At 37.5% G+C, this 17,100-nt stretch overlaps 1 protein-coding gene across 5 annotated transcripts in view; it reads left to right on the top strand.

Moving 5' to 3' along the window:
* Positions 1–17,100, top strand: part of LOC136264338 (mucin-17-like) — a 330,828-nt gene that overhangs the window by 189,749 nt on the left and 123,979 nt on the right. The gene's annotated exons all lie outside the window — the stretch shown is intronic.

Here is a 17,100-nt window from a genome sequence, read left to right as displayed (position 1 = left end):
CCGCATCCGAATTTTTGTTAGACAATGAATGCTTGCAAGAAAAGATCAAAATATTCTAATAGAGCAGTCAGTTAATCTAATGGGTGGGCCTGCATCATATATTCCAGCATATCAAGACACACGATTATGTCGTGCAGCCAAAGAAGCCGGTGCGCCACATTATAGGTATATTGACAGGAAGAAAGAAAACGTCATTTTCACACTTTAGTATCTCGGTTATACCTTAGGCCACTCCAAATAAATTCTCTGTTTCCCGTCCTGGACTCAGGAATATTTGCATGCAGGCGGGCGGTCCATTTCCATTATTTCATTATAATATTGGCAGCTTTTCAAGCCATTATTTTCCTATCAAAACCATAAAAAGCTGCATAAAAGCATGCTTAAGCTTGTTCTTTCCTTTTTAAGTTGCAAAATAGCACAAATGTGAAGTCTGTGCCTACGTGATAGCACTGCTGACACGTGAGCTGACACTGTTTCAAGATAGCTTTCGCCGAGTCTGTCAGAATGCAAGGATAACCGGAAAATAATGGAAGAATACGGAATAATGGAACAATTTAGAGCTGACAGTAACCAGATGCGGGCGGTGGACGGAAAACAGAGAATTTATTTGGAGTGGCCTTATCTGATTGGAACCAGCGTTGCAACCGGGTCACTACTGCTGACCCGGATGACCCACTGACCCGGATAGCAATCCGGATTAATTAACGCCGAGGCGTGCGATAAGAGCTATGTTTCGGCTAATCTCGAGCGAGCAAGACTACGTTTTGAGCGTTCGATTCGTGTTGAGTAAACAGGGGCTGATCCAGACTTTTAGAATTGCAACTTCAGCCTAGCTGTAGGTTGAAGACCAAAAAATAAATAAATAAATAATAATAAAGAAAGGTCATTACCTACTAACAATAGATACCCTCAGTTTCGTGCACTTACTAATAAATGGGTGTGGCTGAGCGAATGTTTGTAACGTGATAAGTGGGCGTGGCTCACGAAAGAGCTACGCGATAGCGTTTATACGTTTCCACGTCGTCAAACGAACAATTTCGTTTCTCACGTGATCCAATCCGGGTCAGACCTGGATGACCCGACCCGGTTTCAACGCTGATTAGAACCAAAGTTGCTACAGATATGTCCGCCAGCCAGGGGAGTGTACATACCAAATTTGAAGGAAATGGCTCCAGCCATTACCAAGATACGAGCTGCCAAAGTTTCGGTTTTTTTCTTCGTTTATTTTTCTTCGTGTTTTCGCACATTTGCAAAATTGCTATAAAACACAAACGCGTACTCTAATTGCCTTCAAATTTGGTACACGAAATGGTAGTCCAAAGGCAAATCCTACCATCAAATTTGGTGCAAATCCGATGAATGATTCGGGAGTTATTACCGACTATTCGCGTAAAAAAAAAATCGATTTGTTGTCACGCCTACAGGCTAAACTGCTTTATGGAATGAGTTGCAAATTGCTATGTAGATGGAGTAACCATCGTAGAAGTGCCTTTTGGTGGTTTGAAAGGAGTCTAGGTAAAGACCACAGAGATATGACACAAAACCCAACCTGTGTCACAATTACGCGATCGATTTTTATGAATTTAAAAAGTATTAGTTTTTACGCCTACTAAGCAAACCGCTTAGAGCAATGAGCTGAAAATTGGTGTATAGCTGGAATAATGTTCATAGAAAGTCCTTGTAGTAGTACAGAAGAATCGGATTACAAACCACTGAGTTATGATTCGAAAGCTAACTACATGTACCAAATGAGAGATCGAGATACTTTAATAGAACAGTCACCCTAATAGAGCATTCAACTAATTTATTTACTCCATTAGAGAATTCTATTACATTTATTCTGTAGGGAGTTCAGCTGCAAACAGTTAATCTTATAGACAGTTCAGCAAAAAGCAAGTCACCCTATAGAGAGTTCAGCTACAAATATATCGCTGTAGTGATTCAGAACATTAAAAGTCACACTGAAGAGAGTTCAGCTATAAACAAATCATGCATCCTGTAGAGAGTTCAGCTACAAACAAATCACACTGTAGAGAGATCGGATAGAAGAAGCCACCTTGTAGAGGGTTCAGCTGTGAAGTGATCACCCTAGAGAGAGTTCAGCTAGAAAAAAATCACCCTGTAGAGAATTCAGCTTCTAAGAAACCATCCTGTAGAGAGTTCAGTTACAAACAAATCATTCTGCAGAGAGTTTGGATACAATAAATCACCATATAGAGTATTCAGCTACAAACAAATCACCTTGTAGAGTGTACAACTAGGCACAAGTCACCCAGTAGAGAGATCAGCTACAAGAAGTTACATTGTAAAGAGATCAGCTAGAAGAAATAGCCTTGCAGAGAGTTCAACTACAAAGAAACCATCCTGTAGAGAGTTCAGCTACAAACAAATCACCCTGTAGAGAGTTCAGCTACACCTACATCAGAGTTTGGCAACAAAGAAACCATCATGTAGAGAATTCAGCTGCAAACAAATCACCCTATAGAGAACTCAGCTACAAACAAATCGCCCTGTAGAGAGATCAGCTGGAAGAAGTCATCTTGTAGAGAGCTCAGCTACAAATGAACAGAGTTCAGCTGTAAATACAATTCATTACCTTGTAGAGAGTTGAGCTATAAACAAGTCACCCTGTAGAGAGATCAGCTATATTCAAAGAAACCATCCTGTAAAGAGTTCAGCTACAAACAGGTTTCCATATAGAGAGATCAGCTAGAAGCAAATCATCTTGTAGAGAGTTCAACTACAAACAAATCACCCTATAGAAAGTTCAGCTACGAAAAGATTACTGTGTAGATACAGTAAGATAGTTCAGCTATAAGAAGTCACCTTGTAGAGATTTCAGCTATAAACAAACCACCATGTAGAGAGTTCAGCTGCAAACAAACCATCCTGTACAGAATTCAGCTACAAATAAATCGCCCTGTAGAAAGATCAGCTAGAAGAAGTTACCTTGTAGAGAATTCAGCTACAAAGAAACCATCATGTAGAGAGTTCAGCTACAAACAAATCACCCTGTAGAGAGATCAGCTACAAACAAGTCACCCTGTAGAGAAATCAGGTAGATACAAGTTACCTTATAAGGATCAACTACAAACAAATCATCTTGTAAAAATATGTGTTGGAAACAAATCACCATGTAGAGAGTTCAGCTAGAAACAAGTCACTCTGAAAAGAGTTCAGCTACAAACAATGGGAGTTTCAGCTACAGTTCAGTTATGTATAAGAAGTCACTTTATTACCTACAGTATGATTATCTTTCATTGTTAAATATACAAATATGTTTAATCAGACAAAAAACTGTACACAACATTTCTTCCTTTGTTCCACAATTCCTGCAGAAAAGAAAAAAAACAAGTTAGAAGGAAGCAACAAAGCCAGTTAATGGTCGGCTTTGTGGCTTGCAATACAAAAAGAAGTTATATCTAAACCAAAACAGCCAAGCTGTAATAAAAGAGTGCGGCCCCCAAAAAGGCCAGGATGAAAAAAGATGTGAAATCCAAGGTGGAGGCCAAAAAATGGCTGTGATGGTAGATTAATGGCAAAAATTTTAATTACGACAATTCAGGTGCATTTGGTGCCGAATCTTAGTGGAGGAGGCAACGCAAATTCACCTGAATTGTCGTAATTAAAATTTTTTCTGTTAACCTACTATCACAGCTATTTCTTGGCCGCCACCTTGGATTTCACATCTTTTTCATCCTGGCCTTATTTGGGGGCCGCACTCTTTTTTTACAGCTTGGCTGTTTTGGTTTAGATATTATTATACAGCACACATTTTTGAGGACTTCTAATACAACAAAATTAATATAGAATCTTTAAATTTCACTTGTGAAACTATAAATTACAAACTACTAGAACTTTTATTTATACAGGTAGAAGAAAAAGTTAGGAACTTTAAGTCTTATTTAAGGATCATAACCATATAGAATCAAGGGAGGTCACCTACACCTGCAGATGTACTAGTGGACATTTAATCTATAATTTAGCCATGGGTACAGTAGCTATATCTAGACTGAATTATGGATTAAATGTCCGCTAGTATATCTACAGGTGTAAACAAGCTCTCTTGTTTTACTCCTTTTACGGTGATGATAAACATAATTATGACTGGTGACTGCATTAAAAAATGAATGGCACCATACTTATTGTTTGTCTGAACACATGCCCCAACTATTAATTACTGAAAAGTAAAGTGGCCATTATATATGTTTTCAGCTACTAGCTAATAATCATCTTAGTTTACTTTGCAATGCAGCAGCTATTATTCCTTTGTTATTCAAAAGACACTCCTACAACAGTTATTCTATGTACAAACCAACATTCAAGCAATTAATTCCCATGTAAGTTTTACCATGTAGCTGTCACAATAATTATTTCAATCTTTTCTAAGAAAATGTGTATTGATAAGTAAAGTTCTTTAAGTACACAGAAAAATTTGAAATTTTTAACTAGAGTAGGGACCATAGCACATCAATAAATAGTACTGAAACAAGCTGGAGTAGTGCATGATATTAAATCACAATAATAAGAAGTGTTATATCCATACTGTGCATTTCCCTTATATTTGAGCACAGTTGGGATATAACACTTCCTATTGTTTTACTGTGATTTAATATCGTGCACTATTCCAGCTTGTTTCAGTCCTTTTTATTGATGTGCTATGGTCCCTACTCTAGTTGAAAATTTCAAATTTTCCTGTGTACTTGTTTAACTTTTTTTTTGTAAATAATTATTATGTCTGGTGAACCCACGCATACCATATCTGATATACCACTGCATGCCCCAATTATCATCTGAAAAGTAAGTATCCATTATGCTTTGTTGTCAGCTATGTTCAACCTGTTACGCAGTTAAGAACTGTTCGAAAAGCAGCTTTGCAATCCAGGCATACCAAAAGAAGGAAATGGTGCTCATGCCCCAGTTATATCAATCATCGTCTGAAAGTGAAGTATCCATTACGCTTTGTTGTTGGCTATGTTCAACCCGTTTCACAGCAATACAAATCAAGAACTGTTTGAAAAGCATCTCTGCTAACAAAATTGCCACTATAAAAGTACGGACGATTTCTGTTACGAAAGCAAGCCATCATGAGCTACTGCCAAATCGACACTTTTCGCTGTCAGCAAAGATGAATGGAACACAAAGGAGGACACTGGTAATGCCATGAAGAATGCATTGTACATACTGCGGTATGCCAAAAGGCACCTGTCGGGCCAAAGTGATGTTGAAAAGTGAAAAATCAAGTCCACAGCTTTAGCCGTTATCAACTCACACTTGTCTGAAGGCATCAGTCAGTCAGTTACTAGAAATTTCCATAATTTTTTTATAAATTCCATAGCAACTAGTTGAAAGCATTTCGGGTCGATCTGAAAGCTTGTTTGGGCTTAGTTTTACCTAACCAATACTGCCTCATCATTGCCAGGGGAAATTGAGGCTGTTTTTTGGTGATATTATTTCGTGGGCCACACCTACTCTTTTGTGGTCCCTACAATACAATACTATCATACTGTATGATACTCTTCATCTGCACCATATTACAAAGTAATCAAGTTATGTATTTGTGTTTTATAACAATTATTGTAAAGTGTGTGAAAAGAAGAAAGAAATTCTGTCTCCTCTAAGCCCCTTAAAAATCAGAAAAAACAAAAAAATCAAAACTTTTGTCAATCACATCTAGGTAATGAATTGAGCAAATTCAATCAAATTTGGTGCGAGGCCTCTCCTTCCTAGTGGACAATGAAAAATAGTATGCTCTGGAGAAGAGACAATGTTGATGCAAATTAAGGCTAGCCATAAATTAGGAATTAATTATTGTATCTTCCATTATGGATTTAGTTGCAAGTTTTAACTTTTATCTAAATCCTGTTGATTGTTCATACAAAACTTAATAGTATTAATGTGTTGATGTGCCAGATAAGTTGAAATAACAATGTAAACCACAAAAGAGGTGTTTTTGATCAGTACTTTGTATTACAGGTCTTTGTTATTAAATTTGTCACCTTTGCAATTGACTTTGTCCCATTTGCAGTTGAATTCGTCACTTTTGCAGAAATTGAATTGATCACCTTATCAACTGAATTCACAAACCTAATGCAATAGTGCCCAATTCTACTGCAAACATGTAAAATTCAATTGCAAAAGCAACAAATTCTACTGCAAAAGTGACAAATTCAATTGCAAGCTGGACAAAGTCAATTGCAAAGATAACAAATATAAAAGCAAAGTCCTGTATTATTATACTTCTACTTCCTTCCATTCTACTTCTTTCTTTCCACTATTTACTGTACCTTCTAAAGAGGCTATTTCATTAGCATGTTTCTATTACTCTCCAAACTATTCCTGTGACATCAAGATGTCATGCGGTAAAGAATGCCAGTGCACTATACCATGCATGTATTGATTAAACAAAATGCTACATACATTGATGCATGGATAGCGTTGAAATCATAATTACCTTATCATTACAAATGAAAGCCTTCAATCAAACAGTGCTCTCATCACTCATACACTGTAGATCCTTAGCCTGTAATTATTGTAAATATAAAATTCTTTACTCTATGTGCATATTTTATTTACGACAATGTATATGCTATAATAATTGCATTCAAATTATGCAGTCATTTACTAAATTATATTAAAGAATGTACATAGACTAAGTAGTTTGTACTGACCTTCCTGACACAATCTTCCACGATATCCAGTTGCACATTTACAACTTGTAAATATTCGTCCAAATCGAGTGAATTTAACACAAGTACCACCATTTTCACAAGGGCATGTATTTGTTTTAGGAACAGAAGTTGGTGTGACAGGGGTAGGAACAGGATTATACAATGAAGATTTTTGGCTAGAAAACGGATATCCTTTGTAGTCAAACCCTTCTAGCTTGTATTGATAACGAACTCCAGGAACAGTAATGTACCCTGCAAACACTCCATTGCAAACAGTCAATGTTGTCTCATTTAACAGTGCACCAGTTGTAGATAACAGCTGCAGCACTACTGGACTTGTAATCTTGATTTTGCTGAATTGAGTAGATGATACTACTACTCTAATGTATTCTCCTGAAAAACACAGTAATGTTAAGAACAGTAGTACACCGTTTGCTCCCTATTATAAATACAATAATTATTATGTGCATTTAGTAATCGACAGTATGTACAGTAAATGTACCATACACCCTATTAAGGATGTATGCACACTTGCATACATAATTATGACTCTCAACAAGTAGAAAGAAATTGGGAAATTAAAGTTGGATAAGGGATCACAAATAAAAAAGCAGTGAAACGAGGGAATAGCTAAAAATTTCTGAAACAAGAGGTGGATTCTATCTGCAGATTTATGGGTGTACTAGTGGATATTTAATCCCTGTATATATACTTCAGTCTATACCCATGCATGACTGAATTAGGAATTAAATATCTACTAGTACATATATCTGCAAGCATAGGCAACCTCTTGTTTCTTTTTAACTAGCTTTTATTTCCTTGGTTCACTGTTTTTTCTTTGATCCCTAATCCAATTAACGTATCCTTCTACTTGTTTACTTCTTATAATTATGACTAATAAACCCATGCATACCACATCAAAATTAATGAAAGAATGGCACCTGGCATGCCATAAAAGTTATTTTGGATCTAAACTTGCAACCCCAACAATCAATTACTGAAACGTGGTCATTATGCTTTGTCCAGCTATTTTCTGCCTCTTGCACAGCATTACAAATGAAAAACAGTATGAGAAGAATGGCTGAAATCAATCCAATCACTACAGAGAAAATGAATGATAGGTACAATAGCTACGTAGCTAGTCACAAAGGAGCTGTATTGCATCACTGCAAATCTACATCTTGCATTGTCAACAAAAAAACTAGAACACAAAGGAGGACAAAAGCTAAGTCTATGATGTGTCTATACTGATAGTATGCTCTATTGCACACACTGTGGTATGCCAAAAGGCACCTGTCCAGCTGAAGTGACGTCTAGCAGTGAAACATCAATCCCATAGCCTTAGCCATTATTGAGTTACCTTTGCCTAAAGGAATTAATAAAGCATTAGTAATTCAGTCAGTCAGGCAGTTAGCAGAAAATTCCACAAAATTAGGGATGGCTTTGGCCAAATTGGGTTGAGTGGGCCATCAATGGTAAGTGGTAGATAGTGTGCAAAGCACACTCAATATGCATAGCACGCTATTGCTAGGGGGGGGGGGGGGGGGGGTTTAGGGCATGCTCCCCAGGAAATTTTTATACATGTAATTATCACCTAAGAAATGACATCTAGATCGAAGCATATTTAGTCTGGTTTCAGTTGGACATAGTTATTGTAGTTATATGAATACAATCAATAACTATACTGAATTTGTTCATTAACAGCTGCATATGTAAGCATTCAATCTAAGCTTATTGGCTACTTGCTAGATGAATACCACAGTACTGTTACTGTAATAGTGGTGTGGCCTCAATTGCACCACACAGACAATATATAAGGCACCACAAATATTATTTTTGATGCATGCTCCTGCCAAGACTTTTCCATAATATTCTATTTTAAAGAGACTGGTAGACTATTATAACATAGTATCTAAGTCCTCTAACCTATTTCACGCAGTGTTTTATACTGCTATATTTTACAAGAAGTTTTGGTAAATTCGAGTATAAGTTTTACTAAAACAAGTTGATGTTGTGCTACTTCAAAAAGCTAGGCACCATGCAGCTAGCTAACTCATCTGGAATTAACCATAGATAGCATATGCTACTATGAATTAACCAACTATGTATTACTATTTTACAATAGGGTAGTTTTGGGCTGTACAATAATATTATTAGCTAATTCTTGTATTTCGTAATTCATGAAATTTTCTAATTCATTCAATTATGTTGCTATGCACTTCTATTGCACCTATCAATGTCACACCCACCTACACCAGATCAGGCAGCAGGTGGGGATTTGTCACCCGAACTCGTCCCCAGTGTAGGGGCATTTGCGACACAAATTGCAAACGAAGTCTATATTATCGTGGCACAACTATATGGAACAGCCTGCCTACCTCAATCATCGAGATGAACTCATTAAATAGCTTTAAGCTAACTTATTTAAGTCATATTTAATTGGATGTATATATATACCTATATTGTTTTGTATGCTTGTTCAGGGCACAGCTGAAAAACAGCCTTTGTGATGCTGTCTCCCTGTTTAAATAACATAAAAAATAAAATAAAAACCAATACTCATCATATTGTTAGTGATTCCCGAGGTAAATAATATGAATTAGTAGGGGTTTTGTAACTCAAAGTTGTCCCCAAGGGTGGGGAATTGGTCATTTAGCTTTTGCAAATCTCCACCAATCCCCACCTCTGCCCGACCTGGGGTAGGTGGGGCTTGACATAGATAGGTGCATAAGGAAGCGCTTGTTAAACAATCCCTATCCTCCCCAATCTCTAGCTAGAAGTTAAACCTAATTTAATTTATATAAAAGACAAAAAGCAGAAAAAGGCAGCTAAGCTTACAAAGCCTACACAGGCCTACGAAACACCACATGGACTGCCAGCACACACACAGCCAACCCCAGGACAGGGGCCTTAAGAAGAAAGCCCTGCAGACTATTGACCAAACTGCAGGGAATGGGAGCATGAAACAGAGTTCAACTCCCACAGAGGACTGCCAGGCAACAGGCTAAAAAAGGGTAAAAATGTGCGGGCATTGTGGTGCCACAGACAAACAGACAGTTGTTCTAGCAGATGGCAGTACGCAAGTCCATGAGAAATGCCACTCCTGGTGGTTGTCCTCAAAGCAATATCCTGCAAGACAGGCTGACTAGCAGCAGACCACAAACCCAAGGACTCAACCACCAGGGGGACAAAGACATCTACAGCAGCCTGCACAAGCTCATCATGCTGAGCATCCTTGTCTTCTTCTCCCTAAAACCTCAAAGGGAAGGTAGTTTACAAAGTCTGAGGAAAGTCGCCACACCCGTATTTCAGTCCACCAAAAAGTAACTGTCTCAGAGCAAAGTTCACCTGTGCAGAAGTTTAATACAGACTTCATTTCGCTTTTACTTCTTATGCAAAAGCTGCTTTTACCATTAACGATTTTGCTCATGTGGGTGTGTATGGAAAACATAGGTAGATAGGTAGATATGTAGATAGGTACACACACACACACACACACACACACACACACACACACACACACACACACACACACACACACACACACACACACACACACACACACACACACACACACACACACACACACACACACACACACACACACACTTTTACGAAAATGATTTCAGTAAAGCAGGCATGCTCCCACATCTGGAATACAGCCAGCTGTGGGCACGCGCCCGGTTAATAAAGCAGCAGACTTACATGAGTAACTTAGTGTCCGCAAACCAAAAAATCGATATCTTCAAATCAACTTGCAAACTATAGTCATGTGTAGGGGTAGGTCTAATCAAGAAACACTAGAGTGGAAGCAAATTTCATCCATCTCTTCTAGTGAAAATAACACGAAATATCTTTGATTTTTCGCTATCGTAATTCGTAATGTTATTCTTTTGGGCCACAACTCTCTCTCTCTCAAGCTTTGATAGGTTGTCCAATCTTACTATGGAGTATAGGTAGTATGATATAATTAATTATTATTAATTTTGGTGATGGCGTCGCGCTCATCACAAAAAAACTTCCAGGCTAACAGAACTAAAGGTTTTCTTCAGCGTAACTTCCACAATTTTATACCAACAATTAAAGATAGGTTGTACAAAGCAATGGTTAAGCCAATTATAGAGTATACAGCTGTTGTCTGGGCACCTCATACTAAGAGGGATATTGATATGATGAGAGAACACAACGACAAGCAGCTAGATTTGTTACCAACAACTACTCCCGTTACACTAGTGTCACGCAAATGCTTACAGAACTTAATTGCCCTACACTTGCATGATGCAAGAGATGAAATGAAAGCCAAAATGATGTTTAAAATAATTAACCACCTTGTTGATATCCCAGCAAATCCGTTTCTGACATCTATATCCACTGTACATATTACCAGGTCATAATATGAGATTTATGCAACCAATGACATGGATTGATTCTTATGTGACTCCTTTTTTCCCTTTGGCAATCAAAATCTGGAATGATCTACCCCAAAATGTGATTGACTCCAATGACATTGATGAGTTCAAACAAAAACTAGCAATTATTTAATTTGTGCACTTGTATGTACGTTGTGACCTGTGCACTACGCTCTAGTACAGGTCTTCACAGTATTACCAACCCCCCAAAAACACCTTTGCTATAAAAAAAGGTGCATCCAAGAAACTACAAATATCTGTAACCCAATGTAAAACAGATAAGCTGTAGAAAAACACTCCATGAAATTAATGGGTAACTGAAAGAGCTGATATCTACAGCGGCCAAGAATCAATAATGTTACTACAACTGACTATGATTACCAAAGAACACCTTGGCTGTAGAACAGGTAAATAAAAGTAACTGGCAACCAAAACAGCTGATATCTGAAGCGGCCAAGAATAAAAGTTAAGTTGATACAACTTACTACAATTATAAACTTGCAACATTGAATCCTAGTCATTCAACTGTGTTCTATACATTCACCCCTGCTACATCCTAATTTAATTCTTTGTACCTCTAATTGGCTGGTAATTTGGCCACCTTTTTCAATAGTCAGAGTAAAGAAAAAAAGGCAGCCAAATTACCAGCCAATTAGAGTTACAAAGAATTAATTTAGGATGTAGCAGGGGTGAATGTATAGAACACAGCTGAATGATTAGGATTCAATGTTGCAAGTTTATAATTGTAGTAAGTTGTATCAACTTAACTTTTATTCTTGGCCGCTTCAGATATCAGTTGTTTTGGTTGCCAGTTACTTTTATTTACCTGTTCTACAGCCAAGGGGTTCTTTGGTAATCATTGTCAGTTGTAGTAACATTATTGATTCTTGGCCGCTGTAGATATCAGCTCTTTCAGTTACCCATTAATTTCATGGAGTGTTTTTCTACAGCTTATCTGTTTTACATGGGGTTACAGATACTTGTAGTTTCTTGGATGTGCCTTTTTTTACAGCAAAAGTATTTGTGGGAGGGATATCACAAATTTTTGTCAGTTATATAATTTACAGACCGAATGTTCAAGCCATGGAGATTGTATGATGAATTCTGCCTTGTAGAGGTGTTGCAACCAAACAGAAATCTGCTGATAGGTGGTGAGCATATAACATGCACTCCTCTAGTAGCTATTAATTTTTTCTTAGGACAAGGGCCAGTGGAAATTACTGGTCATGCCAAGCAATAACGGTAACCAAAGATGTGTGTAAAGCACTTATTTGCAAAGCATGCTTTTCTAGGTGATCTTGGGGAATGCCACCACCTTGAAATAGCCACTCTGAGATTGCATCTGGGATCTAGGAGTGTTTTCAGACAGAGATGTAAATATTCAGCTATATTGTTCAATGACTGTTCTATTAGAGTATTTTATTGCCTGACTGTTCTATTAGAGTATTTATTGTTTGACTGTTCTATTGGAGTATATCAATCATTCTGTACTTGTCAATGAATAAAACCTGCTATGACCACTGCCATAGTGCCATGAGGACAACCTATCAACTTGGTTTGCAGATGCTTTGCTAAGGGTTATGAAAGAGATCATAAACATCGAACTATTATTTATATTTCACTACATACAAACACACGCTTACATCATATACAAGCACAAGAAGCACACAAAATGTGCAAACACTATACACACATGTTCACAAACATACACCACATATTAGTTGTACTCAAGTTAATATCACATCTCTTGTGAAATGCTCTTGTAGGAGAGATGGTAGTGCCTTTACTTTGTGCTAAAAAGTTCTTGCAGAAAAGAAAATTGTGTTGTAGATACTGTTTAGTGCCGGTTAATTACACATGTCACTCCATAGTTAAGCCATGAGGATATCCAAGCAAGTGTCTTTGGTGTTGTGACTGATGTTCCAAGTTAGTTGTATGTGTGTTTAATTTAAGGTTAAGTTCAGTGCCTGCTTGTTCTTTTACAGGTCTCACTTAACCTAGTGTCATCATGCAGACATTTGAATATTGTGCAAGCTCTGTGGAACAACCCCAACTCATATACATAATCAATGACAACCACAAACCACATGCATATGTACATTCAAGCAATCTGTTACAAAAGTTGAAAGCCACAACACAAGCTCATACCAGCAAACCACAAACCACATTCCAGCAATTTGTTACAAACTTTGTTGCACCATGGTATGTGCATAATGATCAATTAATGAAAGCCACAACACACGTTCCATGGTGCATTAATGGAAATAAATAAGTTCCACCTGACTGACAATTATCACATGACCTATCTATTCATTAAAATTTGTTTTAACAATCAGCCCCACGCGATTCTTTATCACTATCTAGTGGAACGAAATGGTTTATAGTACTCTCTGGTAATGCTCACTTGTGTATCTAGGCGTTCCATCCACTATCCGCTGCCTAGTCGAGTTTTATTCCTGTGCGCACTCCTGACCTACACCAGCCCACAAGCTGGTGGTACACCTTACCAGCGACAGGAATGGAATTGGATAATTCTTGACAGATGTAACCATTGACAGATGTAACCATTCACTGATGAATGCCATACACCCCAAAACATATTAAAACTTTGATGAAAGAGCCCTTTGGTTGTTATGACTGAAAGCGGCAAAACATGTTCAACTTCAAAACAATTCATGCCCTTTGAAGTGTGAATTTGTGGCACGGCTTACTGTCCTCGATAACAATGATTAGGCAGCTCTGCTTCAAGTTACGAAGTCACCTTGTGCTACTGTACATCCCGAAGAAATCTACAAGCATTTATAAGAGAGTTTTAAAATGGTGTAAATGGAACTGTAGGTAAGGAGTGCATGTAAAATTAATTTTTCTATCCCCTCTCTCGATAATCTATGGCACATCTTTGTAGGCTGACTGGAGATACTCTAATGCAGCAGTCACCCTAATAGAGCAGTCACATGTTTATAGGTAGCTGTGTGCCTTAACAAAAAGCTAAACAAACTACTATATTAAAAATCATAACTTTTAAAAATAAAGTAGGGATCCAAGCGATAAAAAGTAGTGAAACAAGAGATAAAAGATGGTAGCTATTACAGCATAGCTCGGTGGGAAATCCCTACTTTGGCATTGAACACAAAATAATTGCTATACCATGGCAAAGGATTTCCAACCGAACTATGCTGTAATAGCTATACCATCATTCCTCTCTTGTTTCACTACTTTTTATCACTTGGATCTCTACTTTATTTTTCAATTTATAATATACTATTTCATTAAACACCTGTCTAGATTATAAGCCAGGGGGGTTTCCAGCATCTTTGGACAATAAATACCTGGTCTCAAATAGAGGCCCAGGCTATTGCTTGACTCTACTGTCAGTGGCTTTAATTGTTTCCCTTGCTGCTACTGCTGCTGCTGCTTCTTCATACTTGTCAGTTAAGAGCCTTTTGAGGGTCAAAGGTACTTGAGTGATCACTTGAGTATATAGTTCAGGCGAGTCCACATGCATGCAGATATGGTTATTTTCCTACACTTATTTATATAGTCAATACACTGTATCACTGTTTCTATGCTTATTATTACAGTAAGTAATCCTGTTCTACCACCACCCAATTTTGATTAACAAAAAGGCTATTGTTCTGGCAGCCAGAAACTTTTTCCGGGGCTATTGTTCTGGCAGTCCACTAGATTTCTTTCACTATCAAACACATGCACAAGCTATAGGGGTTGACACACGCATAGTAGTATGCCCCAAGTATTCAACTTTAGGGTACATGGCCAGTAGTTTGTCTCGGGTCTTGTACTTTAGGGTAATGACAAGTATCGTAGTTCAAAGGCAAACCTTAGGATTAGGGTTGGTTGGTTTCTTTTTCACCTTAATTACTCCATTTGGACACATATAAGGTAGAAACTAAGGGAAGTGGGTAGCTGGGAGCCACGTAGCATAGTGGCTACAACTCTGGGCTTAAGTACTGGAGATCCCAGATTTGCATTCCCAGACGAGGATTTTGTGCCTTTTTTTCATTTAAGGACCCCTTTCGTCTAATTTTTATTTTTATTTATGTGATTGCTGGAAGACTAGCAACAGCCAACTTTATTATCATAGAGCTTATAGTATTGTCTTCCAATCGAGTTTCTTGATCAATCATCATATCATAATCATATTTTATTCAAAATCAGATGAGACGCTTTATAATATAATACCAAATCAGGGCCTGCCTTAAGGGTAGGCAAAGTACAATAGGCAGCTGCCTAGGGCCCTGGGGTTAAGGGGGCCCCCGAAGCTCTAAAACTATGGCCCCAGTTCTCAACCTACTAATTCAGTATATAACACTGGGTATCTCTTACTTTTACAACTCATCGCTTGAGATATGCATCACCAATAAGTATGAATCACGTGATATTCTATAGTAATCCATACTGGAATACATTGGTGGTTGCACATCATATTCATTGCACTGTGCACTAGGATGCAGCCATACACATTAGGAATTCATCAAAATGTCATTAGCCACTACAATGCATTTATATTGCATAATAGAAGCCAGGTCTCGAGTGGCGGTGAGATTGTTTGCTTCCAATTGCTGATGGGTGTTAGTAGTCACTTTGTACACATGTGAGTTGAACACGCACACTGATTTTCTGGGGTGCACGGTGGTGCATTGAAATAATCATGGATATTTTGTGCTAGAGCGGAGTCTATGGTGATGGTGTTGGCTACTTTGTTTGAGCTTTGTGCTGAACCAGGAATGTAAAATTGGAGATCTGTTGGATGGATTCCGTTAATATCTATAATGTGAAGTAGAGGTTGCTGGATGCAGTGATTATGAGATCAGGCATCACCAGATGGATACTCCGTGTGCAGATTGTGGTTTGATAACTACTTGAAATAGTAGCAAGACTCTGTAAAAGAGTAGCAAATAATTTTGAAGATGTCAACTTTTACATTGGTAACCCTACTAAAGTATTAATTGTAATGCTAGGGTGGATCCAGGGGGTTAAAAGGATTTTGTGGAACCCATTTTGGAAGAACCTGGATGTTATGCACTGCTGACAAGTTTTTCTTAAATTCAAGCAAATCTGCAAACAATCAAGAAGCATTTATTGCAAACACTTAGCTATTTACCTTCCTCTACTGGAAAATCAACTGAAACTGCTACCCAGTATCTTCACTTGAACTGATTTAAATAGTAGTTTGTATGTGTAATTAGTTTAAATTTGTGTGCATAAGCTGCAATTACTTCCGTTTGTGTTGGTATATGTGTGCTCGTAACTGTTTTTTCTCCCTTTCTTTATTTTTCTGTATGTACATGTATGCTGGGTGTGTTTCTGCTTCAAAGAAGAATGGCATTGCTGGCTGGTGGAAGGCTAAATTCAAATCAAAACTCTAATTGATCTAAATCATTTACACAAAATAGGTGCCTCTAAAATAATTATTGTTTTATTATTATTACTGCTCATATTTTAACAAGTATAAAAGTGCAAGTTTGATTACAGATTATAGTTAAAAGTAGTGAAAAAAGGGAGGTCACCTACATGCTAGTGGACATTAAATCCTTACTTTGATCAATATCCATGACTGAATCAGGATAGAATGTCCACTAGTATATCTTCAGGTGTACATAGGTTACCTCCTTGTTTCACTACTTTTTTTCTATATATGATCCCTAATCAAACTTAAAATTAATTTTTCTTTATACTTGTTTGTTAACATTATTATGACTGGTGAACCCACAAATGCTACATTAGAATGGAAGGGATGGTGCCAGGTTTATTGTTTTCATTTGAATGCGTGTCCAACTATCGATTATTGGATTAGTAAAGTGGCCACTTTTCGCTATGTTATGCAGCATTACAAATGAAGAACACTAGGAGAAGGACATCTGCAATCAATCCACTCACAACAGTAAACTCATACAATGTTCGTCAAATTTTCGGCACCTTGCACTGTCAGCAAAGATAATTGGGACACAAAAAGCACACAATTAAATCCATGAAGCATGCATTGTATGTACTGTATGCCT

Source organism: Dysidea avara, chromosome 1 (genome assembly GCF_963678975.1).
Source record: "Dysidea avara chromosome 1, odDysAvar1.4, whole genome shotgun sequence".
Taxonomy (NCBI): domain Eukaryota; kingdom Metazoa; phylum Porifera; class Demospongiae; order Dictyoceratida; family Dysideidae; genus Dysidea; species Dysidea avara.
Note: the sequence above shows the minus strand (reverse complement) of the source record. Positions and strands in the feature narration are given on the sequence as shown.